This window comes from Hyperolius riggenbachi, chromosome 7, assembly GCF_040937935.1.
Source record: "Hyperolius riggenbachi isolate aHypRig1 chromosome 7, aHypRig1.pri, whole genome shotgun sequence".
NCBI classification, from domain to species: domain Eukaryota; kingdom Metazoa; phylum Chordata; class Amphibia; order Anura; family Hyperoliidae; genus Hyperolius; species Hyperolius riggenbachi.
Genome location: NC_090652.1, coordinates 90,086,296 through 90,111,496, shown reverse-complemented (window position 1 = coordinate 90,111,496; position 25,201 = coordinate 90,086,296). Strand labels below are relative to the sequence as shown.

Here is a 25,201-nt window from a genome sequence, read left to right as displayed (position 1 = left end):
CGATCTTGACTTTGACCTTGACCTGGCTCTGCTAGATCTTGCCTCTGCTTGCCCCACATTCCGCACTCTACAAGATAAAAGCAATAATTAATTGCTTCACTTGTTGAAAGGTAGGGATTTGTTTATAAGTTTATTTAAAACATCTTTTTTTTTTTTTTTTTTTTTTTTTTTTTTTTCCTCACCCAGATGTTCCTTGTGTGGCGCTATCTACGGCATGCACTGTTGACTTTGGTCTACTGGAGCCCGATCCAGTGTTATCCTTATGTGTTCTGTGAGACACAAGCAATAATTTAATTGCTTCCAATAGAACTAATATATACACACATATATATATATATATATATATATATATATATATATATATATATATATATATATATATATATATATATATATATATATATTATTAAATATTTTTTTTTTTTTTTTTTTCAAAGGTCCCTTTAAAAAATAAAACCTTACCCTGACGGACCAGGATCAACATTGTCGGCGGGATTCACTGTGGGGAATATTAGAAACACCTAATTACTTCACAATCCAACAAAAGCACCTACTAATATAACATGCAGAAGTTCTGTATATACTGCAATATGAGCAGTGTAAAAAGACCTTTGGATGCTCACTTACTGATTTATATATACACGCTGCAGCTCCTCTTTCCACCAAAAAAATATGTAGTCGGAGACCTCAGAGCAGTAATCCACTCCTCTCTCTCTGAGGAGCGGATCTTACTGCCCTTAAATATACCGCCTGGCGTGCTCATTGTGCGTGCAGCCGCAAGCTGCAAGAAGAGGGCACGTTTGCCCACACACAACATGTCCGCCGCTAGACTCTCCCGAGTCTCTACCATGCGCGGAATGCCGCACATGCGCAGACGCGTACTTCCGGACGCCTAGGACGCGCACCCGGAAGAGAAGAAGCGCCGCCGCCATAGCAACCTCCTAAGTCAGCGCCACCCAAAGAGCCCGACCAAGGAGCCATATTGAAAGACACGAGCACAGGAGCCCACAGGTAGGCTAAAGCGCACCCAGAATGGGTACACAGGAATCCCCACAAGCCTTTAGCCTGTACAAACGCCTTCTTTGATCCTTAAGAGGTCTTATACAGGCACATTTAGTAGTCAAAAGGCCCTCTTATTTACCAGGAAAAAACATTTGATTATAGAAAAAAAACCTGGCATGGGGTAAGGTGCTCAATGAGCAATAGGTAAGCAACAGTTTAAAAGTAATGAAAGTAAGCAGATAGAAAATTGTACAACATATCTACCAAACCACGGATCCTATAGTGTCTGAGGACAAAAAAGAGAATGAGGGTAGTGGGGTCATGACCTTTATTTATAGCTTTGTACGGGTCCTATAGGGGTTAGAGGGGAGGAGCTAACCCAGGAAGTATGGAGACGTGGAGGTATCAGGAAAGTAAGCAGTTAAAATCTGACAGAACCGACAGATTTTGGGCCTGTCCATCTCCTCATGGGGGATTCTCAGAGTTTTCATTGTCTTGAACAGCATTTCCTGAACAGCAGTTGCAAACTCTAACTGACAAAATAGTGTGCAAGTGAGTAGGGAGACTGGCTGGTATCTTACAATTTTGGCAGTTAAACTGCTGTTCAGGAAATGCTGTTGAAAACAAAGAAAACCCTGGTAATCCCCCATGAGGAGATAGACTGGCCCAAAACCTGCCAGTTCTGTCAGATTTTAACTGCCTACTTTTAATTTTTGCAATAGTGGTCCTTTAAGTAAAAGCATAGCAGAATTGGGAAAATTGGCTTGGTCATGGAGTGGTTAACAGTGGCAGTGAAGCATACTTTTCATACTCTGTATGTGACACAATGGTCCTGCAACATGCAGCTTGACTTTTCCGCACCTGCTTTTACAAGCAACGTGGCTACACTGTTAATGTAGCTTTAGGACCTGTGTACTCAGACTTTTAAAGGATTTAAAAGACTAACGATGAATGACCGATCATCCTTAGATAACGAGCATTGCGCGCATGAGCAGAATCCTCACCCATCAAACTATGAGATTGCTTCTGTATGCACGCACATTACTTATTACTGATCAATCATTTGAACATATAGCCAGTCTGTATATATTGTATGAGATTGTTCATTCCAGGCTGCCAACGCTCGTTCATTTGCTAATTATCTGTTGTTCCGAATGCTAGTTGTCTAATAGTACGTAGCTTTAGGCATGGAGCAATGAACTTCTCCATTGCTGGTAAAACTATGCTGCCTAAAAAAAGGTGTCTTTGAGTGATAGTGTGCTGATGAGCTAATTGCTAAGTGGAAAATTGCCTAAGTGGAGAATGGGTCAGCTATTGGTTAATTAGGCATGAAGTGTGCATCTAATTACAATTACTTTAATTTTTCCTTGCAGAGACATACGGGGCCTGATAGAACAAGGCATCTCCAGTGCGGATATTATCCTGTGACATAGCAAGTGTGGAATGGATTTTTTTTTACATCGTCTATTATGTGACTCAGTAACACCTTACGCTCGCATCATGTCAAATCATAGTGGGGGCTGCTGAAAGGTGGGTGTATTAGAGGTGTGATTGTATTAAAAACTTTTTTGTTTTTTAAGACTGAAACCTACCCAAGTAGTGTGAAGCCTCTGGATGCTCCAATCTATGCACAAACACGACTGTAGTACACATGCAAGTACAGTCTGTGCATGGCCAGTAGTATGAAGCTGCAAAACAGAAGAAACAGACTCCCCATATAAGGTAATATTAACTTAGATACCTATCTGAAATAATTACCCCAATGGCCCATACAGTATATAACACATGATCTTTATTAACCACTTCCGGTCCCTGTGACGTGAATATAAGTCTGCACTCTCCTCCCTACAAAATCTTAGATAACACTGTTTATCTCTGACCTGATAACATTGCTACAGAGTTGTAAAGGAATGACAGCAAACCACTCTCCTTGTTCCAGGGAATTCAATAGCAGAGTTAATTAGTAAACAAGTGTAAAGTACACATTCCAGGAGCAGACAGTAGCAGATTGTATACACTACTTAATTGTTATGAATATATAAAGTCAGCGCAGGTCTATAGTAATACAGCTTTCGTCATTTTCTGGTATACAGGATCTTCGAACAAAAAGGTAAAGAAGCAAGGCTTACCAGATTCCAACAACCAACATTATAAGGTTGTAAATGAGTTTGATAGCTGGTCCGCAGAACTTTCAAATAGTGTCGTTTCACCAGCGATGTTGCACACCACAGATTCCTCCGGAATATATTAGATATCCTGAGGTCGCAGAGACTCGCCAAAAAGGAGTCCAATAGGATAGTGACATGAAAGAGATGTACGGCACATCTAAGTGTAAACCGTCTTTATTACATAACAAGTAAAACAATTTAAAAACAAGGATAAAAGAAACTCACATACGGGGCCTGTGCACTGGGAACCCTGAAAAAGTAGCGCGCATAAAATGGTCAATAGAAGACCTCAAATAAAATGGTGCCGCCTGTCGCCTTCCCGACCGGTTTCGCAATCTTGCGTCAGCAGGGGATGACGCAAGATTGCGAAACCGGTCAGGAAGGCGACAGGCGGCACCATTTTATTTGAGGTCTTCTATTGACCATTTTATGCGCGCTACTTTTTCGGGGGTTCCCAGTGCACGGGCCCCGTATGTGAGTTTCTTTTATCCTTGTTTTTAAATTGTTTTACTTGTTATGTAATAAAGACGGTTTACACTTAGATGTGCCGTACATCTCTTTCATGTCACTATCCTATTGGACTCCTTTTTGGCGAGTCTCTGCGACCTCAGGATATCTAATATATTCCGGAGGAATCTGTGGTGTGCAACATCGCTGGTGAAACGACACCATTTGAAAGTTCTGCGGACCATCTATTAAACTCGTTTACAACCTTATAATGTGGGTTGTTGGAATCTGGTAAGCCTTGCTTCTTTACCTTTTTGTTCGAAGATCCTGTATACCAGAAAATGACGAAAGCTGTATTACTATAGACCTGCGCTGACTTTATATATTCATTGCTTGTGTGGACTTTTGGATATTGTCCTTCTCGGCTGCGGTCGCCTTTTGCCTTGGCGCTGACACTTGTTGTTTATTACTTAATTGTTACATCTAATACATTATTAAAGCACATGAACTGTTTAAAGAAAATCTGTGATGAAAAGAACTCCCCTGGGGGGTACTCACCTCGGGTGGGGGAAGCCTCCGGATCCTATTGAGGCTTCCCCCGTCCTCCTCTGTCCCATGGCGGCGGTGAAAATCCTCCCGCAGTGGCGGCGTTGTGAATATTTACCTCTTGGCTCCAGCGCAGGCGCAGTATCCGCTCTTCCCACAAAGATAGGCGAAAATAGCCAATCTCCGTCAGGCCGCTGTACTGCGCAGGCGCAAGTCTCCTGCGCAGTAGAGCGGACCCGACGGAGGTTGGCTATTTCCGCCAATCTCCATCAGAAGAGCCACAACAGCGCCCCCGCTGGAGACAGAAAAGGTAAATATTGCACAGCTCGACAAATTGTTGCCTGTGCGTTCCGGGGGGCTGCAGCGAGACCACCGTGAGACACAGGAGGACGGGGGAAGCTTCGATAGGGTCCAGAGGCTTCCCCTTACTGAGGTGAGTACCCCCCAGGGGAACTTTTTTTCAGTACAGGTTTTCTTTAAATAAACAGGAGGGGTAGGCAAATAAAGTGTGAGTTTAACCACTTCAGCACCACAGGGTTTTTTGCTTAAAAACCAGAGCAATTTTCACATTTCAGCGCTCCTCCCATCATTCACCAATAACTTTATTGCTACTCATCAGATGTAAATGATCTATATCTTGTTTTTTTTGCCACAAATTATGTTTTGTGAGGGTGATATTTGCTTTTAGTAATTATGTTATTATCTGTGCATTTTAAAGGGAAAAATTAGAAAAAAAAAAGAAAAAATACACTATTTCTCCATTTCCATCCACTATAGTTTTTAAATAAACAATGTTACCATAGGTAAAACCCACATATTGTATTTGCTAATTTGTCCTGGTTATCTCAACATTTAAATAATGTTCCTAGTACAATGTATGGCGATAATATATTAGTTTCTGGTTTGTGTTTTTTGTTTTCTCATTGTACTCTATCAGTAATTAAAAGCCCTTATCTTCATGATTAACAGTACTACACTCTCATGGCATACATATTTTAAAAGCTAAGTCCCTAGGGTAACTATGTATTCTCTTTTCAATGCTGTCACTTTTGTTTTTTTTACAAGTATTTATTTAGGGGTATAGAGTACATGAAAATAACAGTTTTATTGCTTTTCATTCAGTTTTCCGGTAAAAAACAATCACATGACTTAGCTCTCAGTTGTCAAACAACACAAAATCTATTCTCTCACTTGTCACGGTTAAAATGATACCCTATATACATAATCAGATAGCTTATTGGGCATACAGCACACTGTTTACCACAAGTACGCATATTTACTCCCCTGAGCTTCAGATGAAGTTTTGTGGGGAGTAGATAAGCAAAGCAAGGTATTCAAAGTGGTTAATGTACAATAGAACTGTTTACATTAAAGCTACAATGTATGAAAGTGGATAAATTGTGTATTTTTTCACTTTTTACCTTATTTTCCTTTTAAAATGCATAGAAGATAAGGTAATTACTAAAAATAAATATCAGACATAGAAAAGCCTAATTTGTCCTGAAAAAAACAATACATAGTTCATTTAGTTGTGATAATTATTGATAAAGTTATTGCCAAAGTAATCAGAGTTGAGCTGAACTGTAAAAATGACCAGGGTAGGGAACTAGTTAAGGGAATGAACAATTCAAAACAGGGCATGGCTCCTGAAACCCCCTTCCTACACATATAAATATACGATAATCCACAGCGACCTTTGCCACACTGTCCGAGTAAAAGTCACATCGTGGTCATAGGCACAATGCCAATAATAAGGTATAACCGTTGATGGACAGTGTATGTGGCACATGGAGTCGAAAATTCCTATCAATAGGCAATATGCGTGGTCCTATTGAAAGTAAATTCACAACAAATAGATGCTTGTGTCACACTGTCCAGAAAAGCACCACAATGGCCCTGAATAAAGTATCAGAGTGTAACGGTAGGGTGTCGCAACTCATATGTCTGATTATTTGGTGATCTGCAGAATCACCAATAATGCAGACGCTATACCTGATTATGTGTGATCTGCAGAATCACCAATAATACCAGTATAGCAACACAAAGAGCTGAGTGTGTAGTGTTTGGTGCAACCGTAACTTTAATAGTTTTATGAGACCTCACCAGAGGGGCTGGTGAGGTACTATCGGTACACTGACCATGTAATAGGGTTCAAGCTCCAGCAAGCCGGAGATACAATACTGAAGAGACCGAATTTCCCGAGGAGCGGGTGATTCAGAGTGTACTGCAGCCGAGTGATCACCCGAGGAGCGGGTGACTCAGACTGTACTGCAGCCTAGGAGCAGGAGATACAAACAGTACTGCACTAATGATCGCCTGAGAAGCAGGTGATTCAGACTGTTCTGCAGCCTAGGAGCAGAAAACGCAAACAGTACTGCACTAAAGAATAACTTCACCAGAGGAGCTGGTGGAGCTAGCACCTCACCAGTGGCGAGGGCCCACTGGTGAGTAGAATGGTCTGACAGGCAAGGTTCGGCAACAGAGAGGTAAGTATCGGTACAGAATCTTGAGGCAGGAGAGTAATCGGTAATCAGGCAGAGGTTCAGCAACAGAGAGGTAAGTATCGGTACAGAATCGTGAGGCAGGAGAGGAGTTGGTAATCAGGCAGAGGTTCAGCAACTTTAAGACAGAATGGCGGAAGTACAGAATCAGAAAGCGAGATCAGAGTCAGAGTTTAGCCAAGAGTCATACACAGGAAATCAGTACAATATAAACAATATCCTAGTCTGGGTGTGAAGTCCTTGATTTCAACACCTGGGATCTAGTCTAAGGTCTGAGCGCTAACACACGAGGTATTCACGACAACAGACAACCTCTGAATGAAGCCCGGAGGCTTAAGAAGCAGAGGAGACCCCACTGGCACGCCCCTCAGAATCAGCCAATCCTGGGCGCCGTGGGACTCCTCTGACGTCAGCCGACCAGCAGGTCAGCTGACGGGCTTCCTCCATGCATTAAGGGTCCCGTCTGTGCACGCGCCCGCTTGAGTAAATGAACGTTCCGTCCTCGGCGTCCTAGACTCCGGGAGGACGGATGGAGGCAGCTGCGGTGGCGGTGTTGTTCGCCGCCGCAGCTGCATCGTCTGTCTCACAGAGGAACCACAGCTATCGATGGGCAGTGTATGTGACTCTAGCATACGTGTAAACCAACATGAAGATAAAAAATGTTGCAACCATATTAGGATGTCCAGCAAATATTTTTGAACCTTATGGATACAGTTTGCAACATATATGTTTGTTTTTGTGTCACATTGTCCAGGAAAATACCAAAATGGACCTGAATAAAGTATCAAGAGGATCATAATTTTATGTGACTTTTACTTGGACAGTGTGCCAAATTGGTGGTACTAACTTATATTTATATGTGTGGGGAGGGGGTTTCAGGGGCCATGCCTTGTTTTTAATTGTTCATTCCCTTAATAAAGATCATGTGTTAAATGCAGTATGGGCCATTGCGGTAATTATTTCAGATAGGTATCTGAGTTTATATTACCTTATATGGGGAGTTTGTTTCTTTTGTTTTCTTAGTTCATATATACAAGTCGTTTGACTCACTTCCCCCAACAGGTGTTTCCTCTGCAGTCACGCCTCTCCTCAATAGTAAATAGAAGTCAACACTTTTATCTGGCTGAGCAAACAATCCTAATAACACCAGACTGCTGAAAAGCTCAAAGCTAATTATTTCTTTTGTTGGGAGCTGATTGAACCAGATTTTACATCACACTAAAATGTGAAAAAAGGTAACAAAAAAGAATGAGACAGCAGTAAAGTTTTATATTATTCTCTACTATACATACAATTGATAATCTTTTGAATTTATTTTCAGTTCATGTTTGCTTTAGTCACTTATTGCAATATGGATGTTTATAGCCATCCTACTAGCGCACCTTTAGTGTAAATAAGATAAATTTAGAATAAAAGTACATGCATGCCACAGTGCTTATAGATGCACACATTTTTTCCTCTACTATGACCATAGCCTTAACAAGGAATGAGCGGAAAGGGGGAAGAAAAAAAATCATTACATTGCAAAGAGGGATCAATGGATGATATATTCGCCATGTAATTTGTTTATATTGTTTGATCCACAATCAGCCTGTACATCATCATCTTTACTACTGGAAGACATGGTAAAAAAACTTCACCAACTGCCATTCTCTATAACCACACCCCTCTAACAAAGTGATAGGCTAAAAGGCTGTTTTACACACACACACACACACACACACACACACACACACACACACACACACACACACACACACACACACACACACACACACACCACACACCACACACCACACACCACACACTACACACTACACACTACACACACACACACGTTGCTTGGCACTTGGAAAAAGCTGTGATTTCCCAGAATGCCACAAGGTTCACAGACAAGAAATTGTCAGGACCATGATCATAACATCACACAGTGGGAGGGGTTTTGCAACAATATATCAGCCATAAAGACCCACTGATGATTTATTCCAGAAAAGGTAAAGATTTCCTGTGAGAAAGGGAGTATCAGCTACTGATTGGATTGAAGTTCAAGCCTTGGTTAGAGTTCCTCCTTAAACTTTCTTGGAAGAATCCTCAGGCTTCCTCTTTATGTTGGAGAAACTGCCAAGGAGCCCGTGCCATAAAAGCATATAGACTTTCCCTAAAGTTGCATATTTCTAGAAAGAGACATTCAAGCTAATTAATGAGGTAACGTTTATAAATATTTCATTATCACCCACTTTGGCAATGTTTAACTTTTGAGATCAATAATTTACTGCCGTCATTAAGCATGTCAATTCCAATATTCCGCTGGCATCTAAAATAGCATATATATCCAGACACTGGAAACTAGCAGACTGCAAAAAACGAGTTAATTATGTCTCTGCTAAAGGAAAGAACACGTATGGATTTTTAAGCCAGTTCGAGAACTTTGAGCAAACCTGTCGGACGCTTCTGATTAGTTTACAAATGATTTTAAACAGTTATTTTGTTTTATAGAAAGTGTGATAGGATATGTTGGAAAATCTTACCGTATACCTGTAGGGATAAAAAGAAAAAGTTATGTACTTACATCAGTAGGGGAGAACCCACGACCCCTCTGACAGCCGGGACGCTCTTCATCTTTGCTTCCACGTTCCTCTCTGTGTACAAGTGCGGTTGCACTGTGCAGATGCTAAGAATGGCCTGCGCAGTATCACGGAACCACTTATGCACAGAAGAAAAGCCATGCACAAGTGGTTCTGTGTTACTGCGCAAGCCATACTTTGTGCCTGCGCAGTGCAGCCATGCACAAGCACGGAGGGGAGCGAGCAATATCGAGCTTTAATACTGAGTACTCTTAAAAGGGAACCTGAACTGAAGTTTGGATTCAAAAAGAGAGGAAAGCCTCAGGATCCTATTGAGGCTTCCCTCTGTATTCTGATGTCCCCCCTTATTCAGTGCGGCCTACCTCCACATCAGTGCCATGCTCCTCTCCTGTTACAAGCACAGCCGTGCATGCACAGAATCACTAGTGGCTCTGGCTTACTGCTCATGCGTTGGTGTTCTCGCAGGGTTACTGTGCGCCTGCATGCTGAACCTTCCCAGCAACAGGAGTGCGTGCGGCCAGACTGTGCATGCGCCAAGTGAAGGAATTACCGGCCCGCCCAGCAGAGGATCGAGGTGGCGGGGGAAGACTGTGAGTGTGTGATCAGCCTGAAGAGGGCTGGAGGAAGCCCCACATATGTATCATTTTTTTTTTTTATTGTCTCCAGGACACTTTCAGGGCACTGTAAAACAGCAGACACACTTCAGAGGTTCTTAAAGGCTGGGCCCCGCTATGGGAGCTGTGGCACCTAGTATGAGGGGGGTCATTGGAAAACCTGTATACTCCAAGTGTTGCACTGGGAAGCTGGGGCAAGCTACAGTGGACCTGTATGTTAGCACACCCACTTTGGCCATGGCACACTTATGCTTTTTCCCCATCATTTATTTGCATTTAGCGCTGCCTGAAAATTCCCAGGTATGCTTTGATCTCTCAGGTCAATTTACAGGAAAATTCCTGAGCACTATTGATAACATATAGGTGAGCCTTCCTCATAGACATAGTTTATTAGTATAGTGCCTCCAGGTACCACTATTACATTTCCTTCTTAATGAGCAGTGACACTTAGCGTTGCATGCGAGTGTCAGGACACCCGAGTCCGTTATCTAAGAGTGACATCTCCGTCCTCTCACGTTACCTGTGCTGCAGACTGCCACAAGAATGCCAGTGACAATGGAGCAGAGAACACAATTCAGGTGTCCTTAGATGAGGTCCCCACTACAGCGGAGACTTTCAACAAGCATTGTGCACTTCAGAGGAATCTGTTTATAATTTAGGGCTTGTGACAAAACGTGCCTATTTTATAAATGCTCAATTAACCCCATGTTCTGCAAGAGATCTGCCAGCCGAGCAGAATTGTTTTGCAGTCTGTACTTGGAGTGATGCAAGATTTTTATAGTCCTCTCTCAAATGTTCATTTGTTTAAACAATTGTTATTTAAAGGGGAACTACTGGCAAAAGTATAAAATTACATTTTTATACTGTAAAGACAACCGTGCCTATCCCTGGATTGCTGCAGTTTTGTAAAACTGAAATAGTGCACCATGTACTGTTTTTTGTGTTGCTGGGTGCCACAAGTTAAGTCTTAAAGTGAACCTCCAGACTAAAAATCTACTTAGCAACACTGAAAAGGCTTGGTGTTTTTTTAACAGTTTCTCAGCATCAGAACCTTGTTTTTCTTACCAAAACCTCATTTTTAGCTGCACAGAAGAAAACTGCCCGGGCATTTTTCCCCTGTGCCTATGCAAAGCATGATGGGATTTCTGATGTTGTTGTTCTCGTTTTGCCGTTTTGGAGCAATTTTTTTTTTCTTAATTTTGAATTTGAGATTTGAAGCCTAGCGCACGCAGCTGAGAAACTGTCCTGTAAACCAATATATCGAGATATGATCATTTTTGGAAATCATGGAGGCCACATCCTCTGGGCTAAAGATAATTCTTGCTATCATTTAAGTTCAAAAACCAGAATCTGTGATGGTATTGGAGTGCTTTAGTACACATGGCATGGTTAGTTTGCATATCTGGAAAGGCACCTGTAATACTGAAAGATAGATGGATATCTATCAGCGCGGGACAGCACAGGGGTGTAGTGGTTAGCACTTTCGCCTTGCAGAGCTGGGTCCCCAGTTTGAATCCTAACCAGGGCACTATCTGCAAGGAGTTTGTATGTACTCTCCTTGTCTGTGTGGGTTTCCTCTGGGCATTTCGGTTTCCTCCCACATACAGAAAATTGGCTTCCCCTAAATTGGCTGTAGATTGTGATACATACACTAAACAATACATACATAGATCTTCTTTAAAAGAATACTGCGCTCCACTGGATTACCACACTCACAAAGTCAGGGGATCGCAATTACAGATAGGTTCACTCCACCTTGCTCAACAATACTCGAATTATTCACTGCGCATACTTCAATCCCTGTAGAATCATAAAAAGCATATAGTGCCCAGTACTGTTTGTATCAGGCTAATGCTAACACCTCGTGACGCACACCTGGGGGTAGTGCCACCACCCTATGAGAGGAATGCAGGGAATGTAACAGGTCCCCCCTCTGTGCCCGCACTCACCGAAAGAGCGTCTTGCTCTATTGCATATCACACCATACTGCCTCGCCAGCCAAGGAGATTGAAGCAGATGATGAAGACGTATCCATTTATTAAAATACAGGCATCCAGCAGGCTTACAGTACAACGGACGCAAGTGCCAGCTCCACCGCGGATGATACAGAGCCACTCGCTCCTACTGCTTGTCCTGCTTCCGGGTGACGTCAATGCGCTCCTCCGACTCCGCCCTACGCGTTTCGTCACGCTCCGTGACTCATTCAGGGGCTGAATGAGCCCCTGAATGAGTCACGGAGCGTGACGAAACGCGTAGGGCGGAGTCGGAGGAGCGCATTGACGTCACCCGGAAGCAGGACAAGCAGTAGGAGCGAGTGGCTCTGTATCATCCGCGGTGGAGCTGGCACTTGCGTCCGTTGTACTGTAAGCCTGCTGGATGCCTGTATTTTAATAAATGGATACGTCTTCATCATCTGCTTCAATCTCCTTGGCTGGCAAGGCAGTATGGTGTGATATGCAATAGAGCAAGACGCTCTTTCGGTGAGTGCGGGCACAGAGGGGGGACCTGTTACATTCCCTGCATTCCTCTCATAGGGTGGTGGCACTACCCCCAGGTGTGCGTCACGAGGTGTTAGCATTAGCCTGATACAAACAGTACTGGGCACTATATGCTTTTTATGATTCTACAGGGATTGAAGTATGCGCAGTGAATAATTCGAGAATACATACATAGACATATGACTGTGGTAAGGATTGTGAGCCCCTCTGAGGGACAATTAACCACTTGCCGACCGCCCACAGCCCATGGGCGGCGGCAAAGTGGATGCCTTAAGGACCGCAATACGCCTTAGGGCGTTGCGTCCTTTTCCTATGCCGGGGGAGCGATCGCGTCATTGATGACGCGCGCTTCCCCCGGCAACTGGCTCCGCCCACCCGCCGTAACATCCCGCCGGCCATACGGAAGCGCCGGCGGGATGTTAACCCCGCGATCGCCGCTACAAAGTGTATAATACACTTTGTAATGTATACAAAGTGTATTATACAGGCTGCCTCCTGCCCTGGTGGTCCCAGTGTCGGAGGGACCACCAGGGCAGGCTGCAGCCACCCTAGTCTGCACCCAAACACACTGATCTGCCCCCCCCCCGCCCACTGATCGCCCACAGCACCCCTCAGACCCCCCCCTGCCCACCCCCCAGACCCCTGTTTGCACCCAATCACCCCCCTAATAACCCATCAATCACTCCCTGTCACTATCTATCAACGCTATTTTTTTTTTATCTCCCCCCCTGCCCCCTGCCCTCTCCTGATCACCCCCCCCACCCCTCAGATTCTCCCCAGGACCCCCCCCCAGACCCCCCCCCCCCTGTGTACTGTATGCATCTATCCCCCCTGATAACCTGTCAATCACCCATCAATCACCCATCAATCACCCCCTGTCACTGCCACCCAACAATCAGCCCCTAACCTGCCCCTTGCGGGCAATCTGATCACCCACCCACACCAATAGATCGCCCGCAGATCCGACATCAGATCACCTCCCAAATCCATTGTTTACATCTATTCTCTCCTCTAAACACCCACTAATTACCCATCAATCACCCATCAATCACCCCCTATCACCACCTGTCACTTTTACCTATCAGATCAGACCCTAATCTGCCCCTTGCGGGCACCCAATCACCCGCCAACACGCTCAGATTGCCCTCTGACCCCCCCTTATCAATTCGCCAGTGCATTAATTACATCTGTTCTTCCCTGTAATAACCCACTGATCACCTGTCAATCACCTGCCAATCACCTATCACCCATCAATCACCCCCTGTCACTGCCACCCATCAATCAGCCCCTAACCTGCCCCTTGCAGGCAATTTGATCACCCACCCACACCAATAAATCGCCCGCAGATCCGACATCAGATCACCTCCCAAATCCATTGTTTACATCTATTCTCTCCTCTAAACACCCACTAATTACCCATCAATCACCCCCTATCACCACCTGTCACTTTTACCTATCAGATCAGACCCTAATCTGCCCCTTGCGGGCACCCAATCACCCGCCAACACGCTCAGATTGCCCTCTGACCCCCCCTTATCAATTCGCCAGTGCATTAATTACATCTGTTCTTCCCTGTAATAACCCACTGATCACCTGTCAATCACCTGCCAATCACCTATCACTCATCAATCACCCCCTGTCACCCCCTGTCACTGCCACCCATCAATCAGCCCCTAACCTGCCCCTTGCGGGCAATCTGATCACCCACCCACACCATCCGATCGCCTGCAGACCCGCAGTCAGATCACCTCCCAAGTGCATTGCATCTGTTCTCTAGTCTAAACACCCACTAATTACCCATCAATCACCCCCTGTCACTGCTACCCATCAGATTAGACCCCCATCTGCCCCTAGGGCACCCAATCACCCGCCCACACCCTCAGACCCCAGCCCTGATCACCTCGCCATTGCATTACTTGCATCTATTCCCCCCACTAATCACACCTTGAGACACCCATCAATCACCTCCTGTCACTACCTGTCACCCCCTAGCACACCTACCCATCAGATCAGGCCCTAATTTGCCCCGTGTGGGCTCCTGATCACTCGGCCAAACCCTCAGATCCCCCTCAGACCCCCTTCTGATCACCTCCCCAGTGCATTGAGTGCATCTATTTTCCCCTCTAATCACCCCCTGAGACACCCATCAATCACCTCCTGTCACCCCCCCTAGCACTCCTATCCATCAGATCAGGCCCAATACAACCTGTCATCTAAAAGGCCACCCTGCTTATGACCGGTTCCACAAAATTCGGCCCCTCATAGACCACCTGTCATCAAAATTTGCAGATGCTTATACCCCTGAACAGTCATTTTGAGACATTTGGTTTCCAGACTACTCACGGTTTTGGGCCCGTAAAATGCCAGGGCGGTATAGGAACCCCACAAGTGACCCCATTTTAGAAAAAAGACACCCCAAGGTATTCTGTTAGGTGTATGAGGAGTTCATAGAAGATTGAATTTTTTGTCAAAAGTTCGCGGAAATTGATTTTTATTGGTTTTTTTTCACAAAGTGTCATTTTTCACTAACTTGTGACTAAAAATAAAATCTTCGATGACCTCGCCATACACCTAATGGAATACCTTGGGGTGTCTTCTTTCTAAAATGGGGTCACTTGTGGGGTTCCTATACTGCCCTGGCATTTTAGGGGCCCTAAACCGTGAGGAGTAGTCTAGAAAACAAATGCCTCAAAATGACCTGTGAATAGGACGTTGGGCCCCTTAGCGCACCTAGGCTGCAAAAAAAGTGTCACACATGTGGTATCGCCGTACTCAGGAGAAGTAGTATAATGTGTTTTGGGGTGTATTTTTACACATACCCATGCTGGGTGGGAGAAATCTCTCTGTAAATGGACAATTGTGTGTAAAAAAAATCAAACAATTGTCATGTACAGAGATATTTCTACCACCCAGCATGGGTATGTGTAAAAATACACCACAAAACACATTATACTACTTCTCCTGAGTACGGCGGTACCACATGTGTGGCACTTTTTTACACCCTAAGTGCGCTAAGGGGCCCAAAGTCCAATGAGTACCTTTAGGATTTCACAGGTCATTTTGCGACATTTAGTTTCAAGACTACTCCTCGCGGTTTAGGGCCCCTAAAATGCCAGGGCAGTATAGGAACCCCACAAATGACCCCATTCTAGAAAGGAGACACCCAAAGGTATTCCGTTAGGAGTATGGTGAGTTCATAGAAGATTTTATTTTTTGTCACAAGTTAGCGGAATATGACACTTTGTGAAGAAAAACAATTCAAATCAATTTCCGCTAACTTGTGGCAAAAAATAAAATCTTCTATGAACTCACCATACTCCTAACGGAATACCTTGGGGTGTCTTCTTTGTAAAATGGGGTCATTAGTGGGGTTCCTATACTGCCCTGGCATTTTAGGGGCCCTAAACCGTGAGGAGTAGTCTTGAAACAAAAATGACCTGTGAAATCCTAAAGGTACTCATTGGACTTTGGGCCCTTTAGCGCAGTTAGGGTGCAAAAAAGTGCCACACATGTGGTATTGCCGTACTCGGGAGAAGTAGTATAATGTGTTTTGGGGTGTATTTTTACACATACCCATGCTGGGTGGGAGAAATACCTCTGTAAATGACAATCTTTTGATTTTTTTACACACAATTGTCCATTTACAGAGTTATTTCTCCCACCCAGCATGGGTATGTGTAAAAATACACCCCAAAACACATTGTACTACTTCTCCCGAGTACGGCGATACCACATGTGTGGCACTTTTTTGCACCCTAACTGCGCTAAAGGGCCTAAAGTCCAATGAGTACCTTTAGGATTTCACAGGTCATTTTGAGAAATTTCGTTTCAAGACTACTCCTCACGGTTTAGGGCCCCTTAAATGCCAAGGCAGTATAGGAACCCCACAAATGACCCTATTTTAGAAAGAAGACACCCCAAGGTATTCCGTTAGTAGTATGGCGAGTTCATAGAAGATTTTATTTTTTGTCACAAGTTAGCGGAAATTGATTTTAATTGTGTTTTTTCACAAAGTGTCATTTTCCGCTAACTTTTGACAAAAAATAAAATCTTCTATGAACTCACCATACTCCTAACGGAATACCTTGGGGTGTCTTCTTTCTAAAATGGGGTCATTTGTGGGGTTCCTATACTGCCCTGGCATTTTAGGGGCCCTAAACCGTGAGGAGTAGTCTTGAAACGAAATTTCTCAAAATGACCTGTGAAATCCTAAAGGTACTCATTGGACTTTGGGCCCTTTAGCGCAGTTAGGGTGCAAAAAAGTGCCACACATATGGTATCGCCGTACTCAGGAGAAGTAGTATAATGTGTTTTGTGGTGTATTTTTACACATACCCATGCTGAGTGGGAGAAAGATCTCTGTAAATGGACAATTGTGTGTAAAAAAAATTAACAAATTGTCATTTACAGAGATATTTCTCCCACCCAGCATGGGTATGTGTAAAAATACACCCCAAAACACATTATACTACTTCTCCTGAGTACGGCAATACCACATGTGTGGCACTTTTTTGCAGCCTAACTGCGCTAAGGGGTCCAAAGTCCAATGAGCACCTTTAGGCTTTACAGGGGTGCTTACAATTTAGCACCCCCCAAAATGTCAGGACAGTAAACACATCCCACAAATGACCCCATTTTGGAAAGTAGACCCTTCAAGGTATTCAGAGAGGGGCATGGTGAGTCCGTGGCAGATTTCATTTTTTTTTGTCGCAAGTTAGAAGAAATGGAAACTTTTTTTTTTTTTTTTTTTCCTTACAAAGTGTCATTTTCCGCTTACTTGTGACAAAAAATAATATCTTCTATGAACTCACTATGCCTCTCAGTGAATACTTTGGGATGTCTTCTTTCCAAAATGGGGTCATTTGGGGGGTATTTATACTATCCTGGAATTCTAGCCCCTCATGAAACATGACAGGGGGTCAGAAAAGTCAGAGATGCTTGAAAATGGGAAAATTCACTTTTTGCACCATAGTTTGTAAACGCTATAACTTTTACCCAAACCAATAAATATACACTGAATGGGTTTTTTTTTTATCAAAAACATGTTTGTCCACATTTTTCGCGCTGCATGTATACAGAAATTTTACTTTATTTGAAAAATGTCAGCACAGAAAATTAAAAAAATCATTTTTTTGCCAAAATTCATGTCTTTTTTGATGAATATAATAAAAAGTAAAAATCGCAGGAGCAATCAAATAGCACCAAAAGAAAGCTTTATTAGTGACAAGAAAAGGAGCCAAAATTCATTTAGGTGGTAGGTTGTATGAGCGAGCAATAAACCGTGAAAGCTGCAGTGGTCTGAATGGAAAAAAAGTGGCCGGTCCTTAAGGGGTAGAAAGACTGTGGTCCTCAAGTGGTTAAGTAACAAGACAATATACTCTGTACAGTGCTGCGCAGGGCTGTGGAGTTGGAGTCGAGGAGTCGGGGCAATTTTGGGGAGTCGTTGATTTCATAAACTGAGGAGTCTGAGTCGGATGATTTTTGTAAAAAATCCATAGCCCTGTTAAGTATTAGACTAAGGAGTCGAGGAGTCGGAGTCGGGGCCATTTTAGGTACCCGGAGTCGGAGTCAAGGTTTCATAAACTGAGGAGTCGGAGTTGGAGTCGGAAGATTTTTGTACCGACTCCACAGCCCTGGTGCTGCAGAACATGTCGGCGCTATATAATACTAAATTAACAATAGATACATAAATAGATCGATACCAGTAGATTGATTTTGAAACAAGATTTACTGCCATCCAGATGATATTTTCAGGGAAGGCTTTGTTCGCTTCTGCAAGACAATGTGAAACTGTATTCTGTATGTATTTTATAGTGTACTTTTTTAAATTAACAGCTTCAAAGGCATACAGTGGCTTGCAAAAGTATTCGGCCCCCTTGAAGTTTTCCACATTTTGTCACATTACTGCCACAAGCATGAATCAATTTTATTGGAATTCCATGTGAAAGACCAATACAAAGTGGTGTACACGTGAGAAGTGGAACGAAAATCATACATGATTCCAAACATTTTTTACAAATAACTGCAAAGTGGGGTGTGCGTGATTATTCAGCCCCCTGAGTCAATACTTTGTAGAACCACCTTTTGCTGCAATTACAGCTGCCAGTCTTTTAGGGTATGTCTCTACCAGCTTTGCACATCTAGAGACTGAAATCCTTGCCCATTCTTCTTTGCAAAACAGCTCCAGCTCAGTCAGATTAGATGGACAGCATTTGTGAACAGCAGTTTACAGATCTTTCCACAGATTCTCGATTGGATTTAGATCTGGACTTTGACTGGGCCATTCTAACACATGGATATGTTTGGTTTTAAACCATTCCATTGTTGCCCTGGCTTTATGTTTAGGGTTGTTGTCCTGCTGGAAGGTGAACCTCCGCCCCAGTCTCAAGTCTTTTGCAGACTCCAAGATGTTTTCTTCCAAGATTGCCCTGTATTTGGCTCCATACATCTTCCCATCAACTCTGACCAGCTTCCCTGTCCCTGCTGAAGAGAAGCACCCCCAGAGCATGATGCTGCCACCACCATACTTGACAGAGGGGATGGTGTGTTCTGAGTGATGTGCAGTGTTAGTTTACCGTCACACATAGCGTTATGCATTTTGGACATAAAGTTCCATTTTGGTCTCATCTGACCAGAGCACCTTATTCCATTTACACCGCCTCCATCGGAAAACTCCTCTCCTCTCTGGGTTTCAACTATCACCTATATGCAGATGATACCCAGATTTACCTCCATACCACTGACCTCTCCACCACCACCATGGAGAAGGTATCCTCTGGTCTCTCAGCTATTTCATCCTGGATGTCTGCCAGGTTCATAAAATTAAACCTGGATAAAACTGAACTCCTAATCTTCCTGCCCCGTGCTGCTTCACCCCCCACTGACCTCTATGTCACTGTCAATGGCACAATCATTCATCCAACCACACAAGCCCGCTGCCTGGGTGTCACACTGGACTCGGCCCTCTCCTTCACCTCCCACATCCAAACCGTAGCTAGAGCCTGCTATTTCCACTTACGCAACATCTCCAAGATCCGGCCTTTCCTGACCCCAGACACTACCAAACTCCTTGTCCATGCCCTCATCATCTCCCGCCTGGACTACTGCAACTCCCTCTTGTCAGGCCTTCCTCAAAACCGCATCGCCCCCCTAAAATCCATCATGAACGCAGCAGCCAGACTCATCTTCTCCTCCCACCGCTCTGTCTCCACAACTCCCCTACGCAAATCCCTTCATTGGCTTCCAATTCACTGCAGAATCAGCTTCAAGATCCTATGTTTGGCATACAAATCCATACACAAGTCCTGCCCAACCTACATCTCTGACCTGGTCAGTAGATATACACCTGGCCGTCCACTTCGCTCCTCCAACGACCTCCTCTTAACCACCCCACGCATCTCGCACTCCCATGCCAGACTGCAGGACTTTACTAGAGCTGCCCCTATCCTGTGGAACTCTCTCCCACTGCCCATCAGGCTCGCTCCCACCTTCAACACCTTCAAAAAAGCACTCAAAACTCACTTCTTCAAGGAGGCCTACATCAACTCAACACTACCCTAATCCTTTCTGCCAATAACTTCTTGATGCACCCCCTCCTTTCGTGTCACCAACCCCTCCCTCTAGATTGTAAGCCTTTGGCAGGGCCCTCTCCCCTTGTGTATCATACTTGACTGTGTGCACTTTACCCAGAATTTGGAACTGGTAATTTTTTACCACTACCATTCCAGTTTATGATCTGGCATTGTACTACTATCTGCATTGTGTTGTGTATCTTATTGCTATTACCTGTATTGTTGTATCTATGGTCTGTTACCTGTATTGTTCTGTCACCCCTGTTATCATTGTCTGTAATCCTATTTATTGTACAGTGCTGCGTAATATGTTGGCGCTATATAAATCTAATAAATAATAATAATGTTTGCTGTGTCCCCCACATGGCTTGTGGCAAACTGCAAACACAATTTCCTATGCCTTTCTGTTCACAATGGCTTTCTTCTTCCAACTCTTCCATAAAGGCCAACTTTGTGCAGTGCACGACTAATAGTTGTCCTATGGACAGATTCCCCCACCTGAGCTGTAGATCTCTGCAGCTCGTCCAGAGTCACCATGGGCCTCTTGACTGCATTTCTGATCAGCTCTCTCCTTGTTCGGCCTGTGAGTTTAGGTGGATGGCCTTGTCTTGGTAGGTTTACAGTTGTGCCATACTCCTTCCATTTCTGAATGATTGCTTGAACAGTGCTCCGTGGGATGTTCAAGGCTTTGGAAATCTTTTTGTAGCCTAAGCCTGCTTTAAATTTCTCAATAACTTTATCCCTGACCTGTCTGGTGTGTTCTTTGGACTTTATGGTGTTGTTGCTCCCTATATTCTCTTAGACAACCTCTGAGGCCGTCATAGAGCAGCTGTATTTGTACTGACATTAGATTACGCACAGGTGCACTCTATTTAGTTATTAGCACTCATCAGGCAATGTCTATGGGCAACGGACTGCACTCAGACTAAAGAGGGCTGAATAATTACGCACACCCCACTTTGCAGTTATTGATTTTTAAAAAATGTTTGGAATCATGTATGATTTTCGTTCCACTTCTCATGTGTGCACTACTTTGTATTGGTCTTTCACATGGAATTCCAATAAATTTGATTCATGTTTGTGGCAGTAGTGTGACAAAATGTGGAAAACTTCAAGGGGGCCGAATACTTTTGCAAGCCACTGTACATATAAAAAAGGCGCCTGAAAAAAAGGGAACGGAGGATTGCTTTTCGGTAAAATGACTGATGTGCTATCACTATTAATATTACAAAAGCTAGTTTTATGCAATTCTGTAATTATGAGTCAGAAATTTCTGTATCAATATAAGATCTTGGGCTGCCCTACTCTGATTCCTGTAACCGACCGGTAATTGCTTTATGAATATTCTAGACTTAACCAGGATTTCCTACAGTACAAGACCAACCTGCTGCAGTTCCACACTGCCCTTGCTCATGCGAAGCAGGAATACTTTACCAAGCTCATCGGAGCACAAGCTTCCAACCCCCGGCGTCTCTTTGCCACTTTCAACTCCCTGCTTAAACCCCCCCCCCCCCCCCCCCCCACCCTCCGTTTCCTCCCTCTCTGCCACAGATTTAGCCACCCACTTCACCAACAAAATTGTCTCTATCCGCCAGGAAATATCCAATCTCAAATCTTCACCCCCCACCCCCTCCCAACCAGCTCCTCCTCCACCCTATCCTCCCCTCAAATCCTTCCCTCCTACTACCACCGAGGAAGTCATCCACCTACTGCAGACTTCCCATACCACTACTTCCCCCCTTGACCCCATTCCTTCTGATTTACTCCAGCCTCACTTCACGGAATTGGCCCCAGTCCTCACTACCCTGTTCAACCTCTCCCTATCCACAGGCACCTTCCCCTCAGACTTTAAGCAGGCCACTGTACTACCCCTGCTCAAGAAACCCTCCCTCGACCCCTTGCTACCCTCCAACATACCGTCCTATCTCCCTCCTCCCCTTTGCCTCAAAACTCCTTGAGCGTCTGGTTCACAAACGCCTGACCCAGTTCCTCAGTGCCAACTCACTGCTAGACCCACTGCAATCTGGATTTCGGCCTGCCCACTCAACCGAAACTGCTCTCACCAAAGTGGTCAATGACCTTGCCTTAGCTAAAGCTGAAGGTAAATACTCCATTCTCCTCCTTCTTGACCTTTTAGCAGCTTTTGACACAGTAGATCATCCCCTACTCCTCCAGTCCATGGGCATTCACGATCTTGCCCGGTCCTGGCTTTCATCCTACCTCTCCAACCGCTCCTTCACGACCACCTTCAATGAGTCCTCATCCACCCCCAACCACCTCTCGGTGGGAGTCCCCCAAGGTTTGGTCCTTGGCCCCCTACTGTTCACCCTATACACATCCTTCACCCTATACACATCCTCCATTGGCAAGGTTATCTCCTCCATGGGTTTTAACTATCATCTGTATGCAGATGACACCCATATCTACCTCCACACCCCTGACATATCCACCACTACCATGGACAAGGTCTCCTGTCTATCAGCCATCTCCTCCTGGATGTCCGCTAGGTTCCTGAAACTAAACCTAGACAAAACGGAATTTATGATCTTCCCACCCCGGACATCCATAAACCTCCTAGATGTGCATGTCACTGTTAACCACACTACCATTCACCCTACCTCTCAAGCCTGCTGTCTGGGTGTCACCCTGGACTCCGCACTCTCCTTCACTCCCCACATCCAAAACCTCACAAAGTCCTGCAACTTCCACCTTCGTAACATCTGTAAAATTCGCCCTTTCCTGACCTCTGCCACCACCAAACTCCTCATCCATGCCCTCATAATTTCCCGCCTTGACTACTGCAATGCCCTGCTGTCTGGTCTCCCTATGACCCGAACAGCCCCACTGCAGTCCATCATGAATGCAGCAGCCAGAATTATCCACTGCTCCCATCGCTCCACCATGGCGGATCCCCTCCTTGAATCCCTCCACTGGCTTCCTATCCAGTCCAGAATCAGATTCAAGACCTGACAAAACCTGTCCAACCTACATTTCCGATCTTACTCAGAGGTACAAACCTAGCCGCTCACTCCGCTCTTCCAATGAACTTCGCCTAACCGCCCCCGCATCACCCAGTCCCATGCACGCCTCCAGGACTTCTCAAGAGCTGCTCCAACACTATGGAACTCCCTACCTCCACCCATTAGGGCAGCCTCCTCCTTCAACATCTTCAAGAAAGTACTCAAAACTCACCTTTTCACTCTGGCTTACTACCCTTCACAAGTGCTCTAAACCCACAGCTGAACTCTGGTCTCCTACCTCTCGTGTCCCTACCTCTCCCTTTTAGATTGTAAGCCTTTGGGCAGGGTCCTCCTCCTTTTGTGTCCAACCTGATCATGCACCTCCCTTACTGTGAACCCATGCTAGGCATCTGAGTGAACCTAACTCGCCTAATCTCCATGCTCCATCCAGTGATTGACTAAGCATTACCTTGTACTCATACTGTGCTGCATGATCTGATCTTTCTTGTATTCAGGTATTGTCATTTTGCTGTATGTCCCCCCTAAATATTGTATGTATCCCTATTTATTGTCCAGCGCTGCGTAATATGTTGGCGCTTTATAAATACAACAAATAAATAAATATTCTCTGGAATGAACCAAGGTCTGAGAAGCAGCCTCTAGAATGTGCTGTTGTATCTCGCGTACCTGTTCTTATCTGCTTTGAGGTTATTTATATAGTTACATGCTGAATAGGCCCCACTCCTCTCCCCAACCTGCCCACTAACTGTGTCATAAAAACAAAATAACAAGATCTTGTGATGGGTCCCAAAATAGTGATTTTAGGTTCCAAATAAAGGTATTTAGAATTTATTTTACTCAGATATCAGTTTTTTTCTTCATTCGTTCAGTGCTACACAGGGTGAGAGAACTTTTGCAAACCATCTGTACTATAATGGTAGCCATTATTTACAGTAGCCATAATCTACAGCAACAAAAAGGTGGTTTATTTAATCCTGGTACTGAATCTCAGTTGTGAAATATCAGAGCACTGGAATCTGTTCCCTCCTTTGCATCCTCTAGAGGGTGCTGATACGGCTCTGTTTGCACTGTACAATATAGGATCTGCTATGACATCTAACAGTGACCAGTAAAAAGCCATCACTACAGTATCCTCCATAACCATCTTGACAGCTTTGCTTTGATACCTTAAAGTGGACTACGCACCACTTAATAAAGTATACCTGCCATGTTAGGTGGACAAGAACTAAAAATGACTGCCAAAATGCAGCAGCTTTTAGTTTCTGCAATAATCTTAAAGAGAAACCGTGACCAAGAATTTAACTTCATCCCAATCAGTAGCTGATACCCCCTTTCCCATGGTAAATCTTTTCCTTTTCACAAACGGATCATCAGGGGTGTCTGTATGGCTGATATTGTGGTGAAACCCCTCCCACAAGAAACTCTGAGGACCATGGTCCTGACAGTTTCCTGTCTGTGAACCTCATTGCATTGTGGGAAATAACAGCTGTTTCCAACTGGCAAAAAGCAAGCAGGATCTCTTTCCACAGACATCACCTGCCAGCAGTAAAAATGTCACCATATGATAAATGTCACAAAGTAAATCAGGGAGAGGAAAGATTTTACAATAGGCAAACGCTGACTAAATAATTTATACATTATTATTGTAAAATTGAAGCATTGTTTATTATATTATTTTCACTGGGGTTCCTCTTTAAAACTTTTTCCAGAGTCTGGTGACCCATTAAGAGTTTGCTATAGGATTTTAAAGTGGGTCTGAACTCATGCATGGGACACAAGGAAAAGACAGATTAATCCACCCTGTTTGTGTTTTGAGGGAAGAACCTGTCTTATTCCCCCTCAGCTGCAATCAATCACAATTGTAATTTGAGCTCTCAGCAGTGCCAGGAATCTCTGCAGCCTCAGATAATTTGTAAACATGGGATATTAACTATTTGTCTGCTTCCATGAAAGCAGGAAGTAAGACACTTCAGAAGGAAGACACAATGCAGATTTATTGCAGGAGTTCTGTAAGCAGTAACCTAGAAATGTTTTTCTTTAAAGGTTATTATGCTGTTGCTTCTCTTTTAGAGCAGAGAGGTAGTTCTAAGTTCAGGTCCGCTTTAAGCTAAGCTCCACCTGTTTCAGCATTAAAGGATTCCCTGAAGTGACATGATGAGATAGACGTGTATGTACAGTGCCTAGCACACAAATAACTATGCTGTGTTCCTTTTTTTCTTCCTCTGTCTGAAAGAGTTAAATATTAGGTATGTGAGTGGCTGACTCACTCCTGACTCAGACAGGAAGTG

The 25,201-nt window shown here is 44.2% G+C and overlaps 1 protein-coding gene across 2 annotated transcripts in view; it reads left to right on the top strand.

Annotated features, from left to right (window-relative positions):
* GRID2IP (Grid2 interacting protein) overlaps positions 1 to 25,201 on the top strand; it is a 300,286-nt gene that overhangs the window by 8,587 nt on the left and 266,498 nt on the right. For both annotated transcript variants that reach the window (XM_068244297.1, XM_068244296.1), the window contains exon 2: positions 2,376 to 2,532. The gene's annotated coding sequence lies outside the window, so the exon portion shown is untranslated. The remainder of the gene's footprint in view (positions 1 to 2,375; positions 2,533 to 25,201) is intronic.